This window comes from Delphinapterus leucas, chromosome 6 (genome assembly GCF_059928025.1).
Source record: "Delphinapterus leucas isolate spDelLeu-1000000601 "Yukka" chromosome 6, BTC_Dleu_Yukka2, whole genome shotgun sequence".
Classification (NCBI taxonomy): Eukaryota; Metazoa; Chordata; class Mammalia; order Artiodactyla; family Monodontidae; genus Delphinapterus; species Delphinapterus leucas.
Window position 1 is genome coordinate 37823860 of NC_143134.1, and position 9403 is coordinate 37833262.

The window sequence follows — 9403 nt, forward strand, 5'->3', positions numbered from 1 at the left end:
AAAACCAGGGATCGACTCCCACTTCAGCACTTACTGGCATTTGGAGTTTAAGTCACTGGACTTCTCTAAGCCGCATTCTCCCCCGCTGCAAGACTAGGGAGTAAAGAAGTGAGGTGCATATACGTGTACTTACCCGTGCAGCTGAGACTGGGGGTTGTGTGTCCAGCAGCCTCCTCCTTGTTCTCTTTGTGATCTGAGTCTTCTGGTCTCCCAGTAATTCTCTGTCTTAGCTCCGGAGTGACCTTTTCTAAAAATGGACCTGATCATTTGCCTTGGTTAAAAAATAACAATAATGACAATGACAAAATGGTAGTGATGCTGTTATTAATAATGATTGCTGGGCTTCCCTGGTGGCACAGTGGTTGAGAGTCCGCCTGCCGATGCAGGGGACGCGGGTTCGTGCCCCACTCCAGGAGGATCCCACATGCCGTGGAGCAGCTGGGCCCGTGAGCCATGGCCGCTGAGCCTGCGCGTCCGGAGCCTGTGCTCCGCAACGGGAGAGGCCACGACAGTGAGAGGCCCGCGTACCACAAAAGAAAAAAATAATGATAGCTGCCATTCATCAAGCACTTATTATATTCCTAGAGACACTCATAAGCGGCCTCAGCCTCCACCCTAGGGTTTGTGCTGGCATTTCCAAGCCAGCACCTTCTGAACTGCTCTTCCCCCAACCCTCCTGGGCAGGTCATGCTCCACCAGGCAGGAGTTCTTCCCCTCAATCCTCCACAACTTGCTCTTGGGGCATCGTGTCCCTCATTTGAGGCTGTGATCTCAGAAACATGTAGGTGGGGCCTGGGCTTTACCTTCTCCTGAATGGCTTTACATGCCAGGCACTTGGCAGAGTTCTCGTGTACATCGTCTTACCTGGTTATACAAAATGTCCTTCTGTAGAATGGGAAATTCTGACAGGCTCTTTCTAGGATGGGCTTCTAAAGCTAGGGGCCCCCCAGACCTCAGTCAGGCCACGACGAAGTTTCACTGGTTGTGCTAGTTTTCTATTGCTGCTGTAACAAATTACCACAAACTTAGTGGTTGAAAACAACATGAATGCATTATATCTTGCTGTAGGTTCCAGGTCTCACTGGGCTAAAATCCAGGTGTCAGCTGGGCTGCGTGTTTTCCTGGAGGCTCTGCAGGAGAATCCCTTCCCTAACCTTTCCAGCTTCAAGAGGCCGCCCTCCTGCCTTGGCCCACGGCCCCTCCTCTGTCATCACAGCCACAGCAGTGGGTGGAGGGCTTCGAATATGGCATCACTCCAACTTCCTCTTCTGCCTCCTTCGTCCATTTAAGATTACACTGGACTTGTGATTGCATTGGGCCCACCTGGATAATCCAAGATAATCTCCCCAGTTTAAGGTCTGTTTGGGAGCAACCTTAATCCTATCTGCTACCTGAATTCCCTTTTGTCAGATAAGGTAACACAGTCACTGGTTCCAGGGATTAGGAGGTAGCCATCAGACCTACCACACTGGTCCACAGCAAAATGAGAAAAATAACAATGTAGTGACTTTCCTATGAAGCTATTTTTTAAAAAAAAATTTGTAATTCTGAACGTATGCCTTTGCAATTTGAAGGAGACGATGTTAAATAGTATGAAATGTCCTTTTGAGAAGAAACGAAACGTTGGCAAACTGACATTTTCCTGGTCCATGAAGTTCCAACCTGTGGAACTAGTAGTGGAACCTGTGGAAATAGCCCCATGGACATGCTCCCCCAGAGCATCATCCACATGGCAGTCAGAGGCTGGCAACCTCAGGGTGCTACTGAGGGGACCAGGTGTCCTGAAGGACGCAGCCCAACTGAGAATCATGGAGATGTGAGGGTGTCAATGACAGGGGCTTATCATCCCATTCAGATCGGCTCCCTGATTAGTACTTGGGTTGGGCTGAAGAGTGGGGGCCCCAGGCTGTGAGCAACCACGGGATGGCTGCAGGAGGCAAGCTGACATAACATGTGTCACGATCCTTAGCTGACAGGTGTTTGTCTAAGGCTAACGTGGGTCCATGGATGCAGTCAGAGGGCTGTGTGGTTTTTGAGAAGCCACTCAACCTCACTCAGCCTGTTTCCTTGTCATCAATTAAATAAAGAGCATAATACCTTCCTTCAGGGCCTTATGAGGCTAAATGAGATCCTATACAAGAGGAATTTGTGTGGTCCACACACTTATACTATATAAGCAAATAAACAAATACCAGTTTTTACCTTACCTGATAGAGAATACCCTTGATATTTTTGAGGGTTAAAGATAACTGTAATCTTTAACAAAATGTATTTCTTGGTTTTTGCCATTGTCATCTGTCTTTAGAGAAACAAGTTAAACCAGACAACTTTAAAATAGCTTCTAAGGCAGCATTTCAGTTTCAAGATGTTGAGAGACAAATTCACTCAAGAGATGGGATAAAATCCAGCCATTAGCAAGCAGATGAATTTAGTTCAAATGTTCTGTGTTTATAATATTTTGAAAATGTTTAACGGTCTATTAGTTGCGCAGGTAAGGATTTACCTACTGGTGAGGGCTTTTAAAATATTAGCAAATGATTTGAAAGATTAAAAAGAAAGGAAAAAAAAGGAGAAAAAAGGAGAGAAAAAGTTTGGTTTTGGTTGATTACCTTAAAAGTCATATAAATGGCTTTTTTACAGATAGTAAAATTAATATATAGATATTGATGGATATATAAAGAGATTATATAAAGGAGAAAATAATAGTCACTCTTATTCCTGTGACCCAGAACCCTGCTAACATTTTGTTGTATTCCATTCTGTTGTTTCCTTTTTAACGGGCAAGAATAAAGTGATTTTCATACTGTACTGCTATCCCATAGAATCCTACTAGCATAGACAAATGACTTTACCTCAACAACAGAAAACCTTGTGGGTTTTTCTAATTATTACAGAATCTATATTTACCCTCCAATATTTCTAGATGTCCAGCAATATCTACTTGGATTCCCCCTATATTTTCCATTTTTCCTCTCTCCTAGAAATTCCTTGAATCTTTCAGTACTCTCTACAGCACTGGTCTAAATGAACACAGCTTTTAGAACCACACGGGGGTTCATCCATGGCCACAGATGCTGAGGAACCCAAGGACAAGGAAGGTAGGGAGAGAAGGAGACACAGGTCCCGTTTCCCTTCTCCCTGTCCTTAGGCATTTATCTCATGACCACCGTGGTAGCATGGTGGCTGGGGCTTGGCCCTTTGTCCCACCTTCTGCTCACTCCTGACCTGCTGGGGCCGGAGCACTAAACAACTTTACCAAACTCTCTTGTACCTGAATGTTTTCACATGAGTTCGAGTTAACCACTCAGATTCATCTGTGACAGGCTTGGAAGATGGGAGCGAGGCAGGGTTGGTGTCTGCGGTTTCTGCAGGCTTGTGGACATCAGGAGCCATGGGCGCCTTCCATTTAGCTGGGGTAGCTGGTAGCGAACAGGTGTGATTTCTGGAGCCTGCCCCTGTAGCGGCTGTTTCTTGATTACAGAAGAGGCAGCAGCCTTTTGGTGGCTCCATTCTGCAGGGTGGCTTTGAGTCACCTCTGAAATCTCTCCCTAGAGGTGGTTTCAGAATCACCTCCCACTGATTTTACAAGCCGTTTTGCTTAATTAATCCCAACTCACTTACACTAGCTAGAGTGGATTCTATTCTCTGCATCTGAGCCCCCACTGGTACAGCTATTCTACAGGGTCGATCTATTTTGAGCATCTGCTATGAGTTCACATTGTACTAGGCAAGAAGGAGTCCATCAGAGAAGTACTAGAATGGTTCGCAATGTGCTGCACCAAAGTTACGTTAATCCTCTCCATTGCCTTAAGAGCAAAGTACTGGGCTTCCCTGGTGGCGCAGTGGTTGAGAGTCCGCCTGCCGATGCAGGGGACACGGGTTCGTGCCCCGGTCCGGGAAGATCCCACATGCCGCGGAGTGGCTGGGCCCGTGAGCCATGGCCGCTGAGCCTGCGCGTCTGGAGCCTGTGCTCCGCAACGGGAGAGGCCACAACAGTGAGAGGCCCGCGTACTGCAAAAAAAAAAAAAGAAAAAAAAGAGCAAAGTACTATTATCACTCCTATCATACAGAAGAGGAAATGGAGTCACAGGTGAATTAAATAACTTTCCTGAGAGATTTTGAAACCTGAACTCAAACAAGGGACCATAAATCTCTCTCTCCCATTATGTTTTTCCACATAGTCAGGCTCTTTTCCACCCCTCCCTTATACCATCCCCCAGCAGAATGATATTCCACAAGGTGTCTGTTTAGCTCTTAGAAACTGATTTCTTTATGTCCTGCATTTGAAGTCTGGAATATTAACCAAATAGTGCTACTGCAAAAATACATTCTCAGTCTGTTCCTAAAGAGGGCTGGAGTGTGCACTACATAGTTCTTGCTTTCTTTGTAGGGGAGATTAGCAGAAGGGGATTGCTCTTCTTTTCACTCCTCCACAGAGATAATTTATCACTATTTGAAGAATTGTATGTTTCTGCGGTTTCTTGGTTTGGAACTGCAACAGACACTGAGACTTCTGCAAACTTCCAATTATTTTCTGCGTGGAATGCAACTGAATGCACTGATGTCTTCCAGAGAGCAGGTCAACAGGAATCATTTTCTAATAATTAGTCCTATGAATAACACAATTCTCGGAGCCCACTTTCACTCAAGCCCTTCCATTGATGGTTTCAGTAGCTCCAGGTCAGGATTTCACTTTACACATCTAAGGTTCCCTGCCTCCCCACCCCTGTCCTGCTCCATCCAGCACACAGAGAGGCAATGCGAACTTGACGGAAATGAAAATGCCAAAACCACACATAAGAATCCGGCTTGGGTGTAGCACTCATCTGCTAAGTAAGAAATCTTTCCCCTGAGTGAGTTCTCCACAAACAAGGTCAATCGCAAAAGCCCACACTACTTTAGCCAGGGAGGGGCCGATGGCACCATTAAAAACTCTTGCCAGCGGTTACCTCAGACAATGTAAATACAAAACTGGTGCTTGTGTTTATTTAAAGTCACTGGCATTGGGCTCATTCGTGGTAGACAAGGATAATCTTGTTTACAGCAGCATCATATGACGGACAAGACTCTGTATAACATAAATCAAACGATGCGGGGTGGGGGGCGGGGCGCATAGTTTAAACATGCCTCCCCCCCCACATAACAACTAGGGGCATAAACAACTTCCCTCAAGCAAACCAAATTCTGCCAAGATCAAGCTGGAATTCATTTATTATACAGCTTCAAGTTGACTCGTTTCAACATTAAACAACTGCAAAAGCAGAGGGAAAAGAACTGATGTCCAAGACCATTACAAGCCTGTCATTTTACTCCTAACATTTTTTGCAAAATGTGTTTTTGGCTTTGCTGTGTGTTTGTTTGGCAATATTCACTTTCCTGCAAATGCTGCCACTCGTGTCACTTCACAGGGGAGGTGTGGCTGTGGACTACGCATGTGCATAGACAGCAGAAAGGGGCAAGGGGACCACCTGAAGAGTTGCCATTGTCCTTTCAAAGGCATTTGGCCTGGCGGATAAACCTGGACCTGGGAACCTTAATGAATTTAACGATATAGAGACAGATATTAGGATTTCAGGGCAAATGTACAGAGCTCAGGTAGGGGTCAAAAGTTGGCGATGAGCTCTGCCTCCTTCTGGGGTTCAGACCTGCTAGAACTGATGGCGAGGTCTTGCTGAGATTTACTCACATGAGGAACTACAGGGCCTCCTGGGAAAGACTCATGTCAGTGAAGATGGAATCTAGCAGACAAGCCAGTCCAGAGAAAAGAGTGGCCTACCTGGTGACTCAGGTAGCACAGACTCTCAGCAGGAGGTAGTGCCTGGGGAGCACAGCAACCCCCAGAAAAAGAGGGTGTGGCCAGGAGAAGGAAGAACAGCAGTGGTGGTGGCACACGGTGTGGGAGGGGCATCCGAGGATAAAGAAACACTGTGTATGGGAGGAGGAAACAGGATGGGAGGAGGAAACAGGATCCTGCCTCTGTAGGGAGAACAGTAAGTGAATGAAGAGTCCTCTCATCCCAGCACAGCACATGTGACACAGGAACAGGAAGCAGACCAGCTGGAAGGGGCCGGCGGGACTTTGTTTCTCTGAAGCCCAATTCCCATTCTGGGTTTTTCTCCCTTTGCTGTCTGTTTCTCCCCTAGGTTAGGACACGTCTTGATCTCAGTGTCCCTGGTATCCTGCAGATGGTGGGATTCGACACTGGGGATGACTCCATGCCCATCTGTGGCCTGCTCTCTCCTGGCCACACCATCTTCCTTGCAGCCCTCTTGGGGTGGGGGCATCCTGAGTGCCATCCTTGGCTCTGCACAGGCTGTTATGGTTCCACTCTTTGGAAAAACCTCCCTGAAGCCTCAAGCTACCCAGAGATGCCACCTTTATCCCCTGTCACCTATTGGCCTGACACTCTGGCATGCATGTTAAGATCTTTGGCATCTGAAGGTAGGTCTTCCTCTCCACCTTAAGTCCTGCTTCTGTCCTGACTGCCTTTGCTGTCCATGAACCTTAACTCCACTGTCCTCAACTTTCCTTAACCTTCACCCTGTCCATCTGAACATGTTCTCCTCATACAAGAAATCCCACTGTCTGACTCCCCTACACCTCCTCCCCTCACCCCCACTCCTATACATATGCTCTTTGATTCATCCAGGCCTGTGCCTTCTCCATCACCTCACCTGAGAGGCGCTTCCCAACCCTACTTCATTCTATTCTCATGCCACTGATGACCCTATTTTCCTGCCCCTTGACCTCTACCAGGACCCACCTGCCAAACCCTGACCCTGGATCCGTCTCAGTGTCTGCCTTCTCCGCTCTCACACTTGGGCAATATATTGGTTATCAATTATTAATAACAAATTACTCCAAAGCTTAATAGCTTAAAATAGCAAACACTTAGTTTTCTTTATTTAGTCTCTGTGGGCTGAGCTGGGTGGCTGTGGTTCAGGGCCTCTTGGGAGGTTGCAGTTAAGATGTTGGCCAGGGTTGCAGTCATCTGAAGACTTGACTAGGGCTTTGGGGTCTGCTTCCAAGGGCTCCCTGTGTGGCTATTGACAGGAGGCCTCAGCTCCCGCCACAAGGACCTCTCCATAGGGTTGCTTGAGCATCCTCAGGACATGACGGCTGGCTTCCCCCAGAACAAGTGATCCAAAAAGGAGAAAGAGAAAAGGAGAAGCCACAGGTCTTCTGTGACCTAGAATTGGAAGTCACACACTGTCACTGGCACTTCTGCTACATTCTATTCCTTAGAAGCAAGTTGCTAAGTCCAGCCCACCCTCAAAGTCAGGGGAATTAGACTCAACCTTTTGAAGGGAGGAGCGTTGGGAGCGTGTGGACATTTTTAAAAAACCACCACAAACCACTTCATTCCTTTCCTCTCATGACAGCAATCACTCCACTTTCCTGCCCCCTTGACTACAGTCAGAGCCAACTTGTGAAACCTTAACTGGGCTCAATCTTGTCATCCACCTTCTCTTCTGTGCATGGGCAACTGAGCCGTGATGAAGAAAAATCTCACAAATGGGCGATGGGGTTCATGCTGACGCATTTTCTCCAGCCTCACTGGGCTCTTCCTGCTTCTGGTGCATCTTCTCTGCCGCCCTAGGTGACTCTCACTGCTGTTTCTTGGTGGCACCTCCAAAGTCCGCCTCCCTTCTCCGGACCCTCACACCACACGCTCTCAACAGGCAGTTGTCACCAGCTTCATTGAGGGCATCAGCTTCCTCCCTCTTTCACAAGTGAACCTGTATCATAAACTGCCTTCCCTCCCTTCTTAGGGGAAAAGGGGCTTCTCTCCCTATTCAAGCTTGACCATTCCCGATCCAATGCCCTATTCCTCCAGCGATCAGCACAGATTCCTCTCAATCTTTCACCTTCCTACTGGGTTCCCCTGCCCCCCTCACCCCCAAACTAAGAACAAACTCATGTTTGTTCCAACCTTTTTTTTTTAAAGTTGAGACAAAATAACAATCCACCCTTGGCCCAGTCTCTCCCCTACCACACAAGACACCCATAGTTGGACGGTCTTTTGTCTCCTCTACTTCACAGTTGAGCTTCTAGAAGAGTGGTCTTCACTCTTGGTCTTTCTTCCACCCTTCCCACCACCACCCACCTCTCAACCCTTGGCAACCTAGCATTCCCCTCCCTGGCTTCCATGATGCCGTGGGGGCCACCACACAGCCAGCTCCACAGATTATCCTGTCTTGTGTGGCCTCCACGTAGCCCTGGACTCCCTGTTGATATGTCGTTCCCTCTGACACTCTCTCCTCATTCTCCTCTGGCTCCTCTCTTTCTTCCTAGAATGTTCTTGGTCTCTCTGAGGTATCTCATCAAACTCATGTCACCTTCGCCCTGGCCTTCCGCAGCTGCATTTCTAGCCCCGTCTTTGTTACGGAGAGCACAACTTACTGCCCAGCAGTCCATGGCCCTGCTCCGCCTGGATGTCACATGCGAACCTTAACCTTGACACGTCCAAAGCTAGACTGATCACATTTCCTCCCAAACTCGGCATCCCTGTCCACCTGGTCACTGAATCCAGAACCTGGGAGCCTTCCGTCTTCACCCCCATATGACCAATCAATTAACTAATCTTGGGAAACAAACAAAACAATAATAATTACAAAAATGGCTGAGGTCATACTGCCGGGGTTCACAGCTGCCTCGGCCACCTCCTGACCTGCTGGCATGGGGCAAGGCCCATCACCTCTGTGCCTCTGCTTTCTCCTCAGTAAACTGGGCATAATAACAGTATATACTTCATAGGGATGTTGTGCTGGCTTCGTGATGAATACACGTAGTGCCAGAGAGTAAGAGCTCAGTAAAGTTTGACTCTGACCTCCACTGCTCTTCACCCCAATGGATAGACATGGCCTAGGAGTGCTACTCAAGGTCTGGTCTGCAGACTGGGGCCAGTTTGGGAAATACTTGTCATTGGTTTGCAACGAGATGAGTTCAGAAGTTGAGAGCAAGCGTGTTAAACTGTTTTAAACTATTTTAAACTGTTTTAACCCTGAAGTGTTCTAAACTGTTATAGGGTCTGATGGATAATTTTATACAGGTTGAATCTAATGATGAGAAATTGGGGCTTCATCTCACACCCATTGGGGCCACTATCAAAAGACCAGAAGAGGGCTTCCCTGGTGGCGCAGTGGTTGAGAGTCCGCCTGCCAATGCAGGAGACGCGGGTTCGTGCCCCGGTCCGGGAAGATCCCACATGCCGCGAAGCGGCTGCGCCCGTGAGCCATGGCCGCTGAGCCTGCGCGTCCGGAGCCTGTGCTCCACAACGGGAGAGGCCACAACAGTGAGAGGCCCGCGTACCGCAAAAAAAAAAAAAAAAAAATGACCAGAAGATAACAAGTGCTGGTGAGGATGCGGAGACATTGGAACACTGTGCACTGTTGGTGCAGAT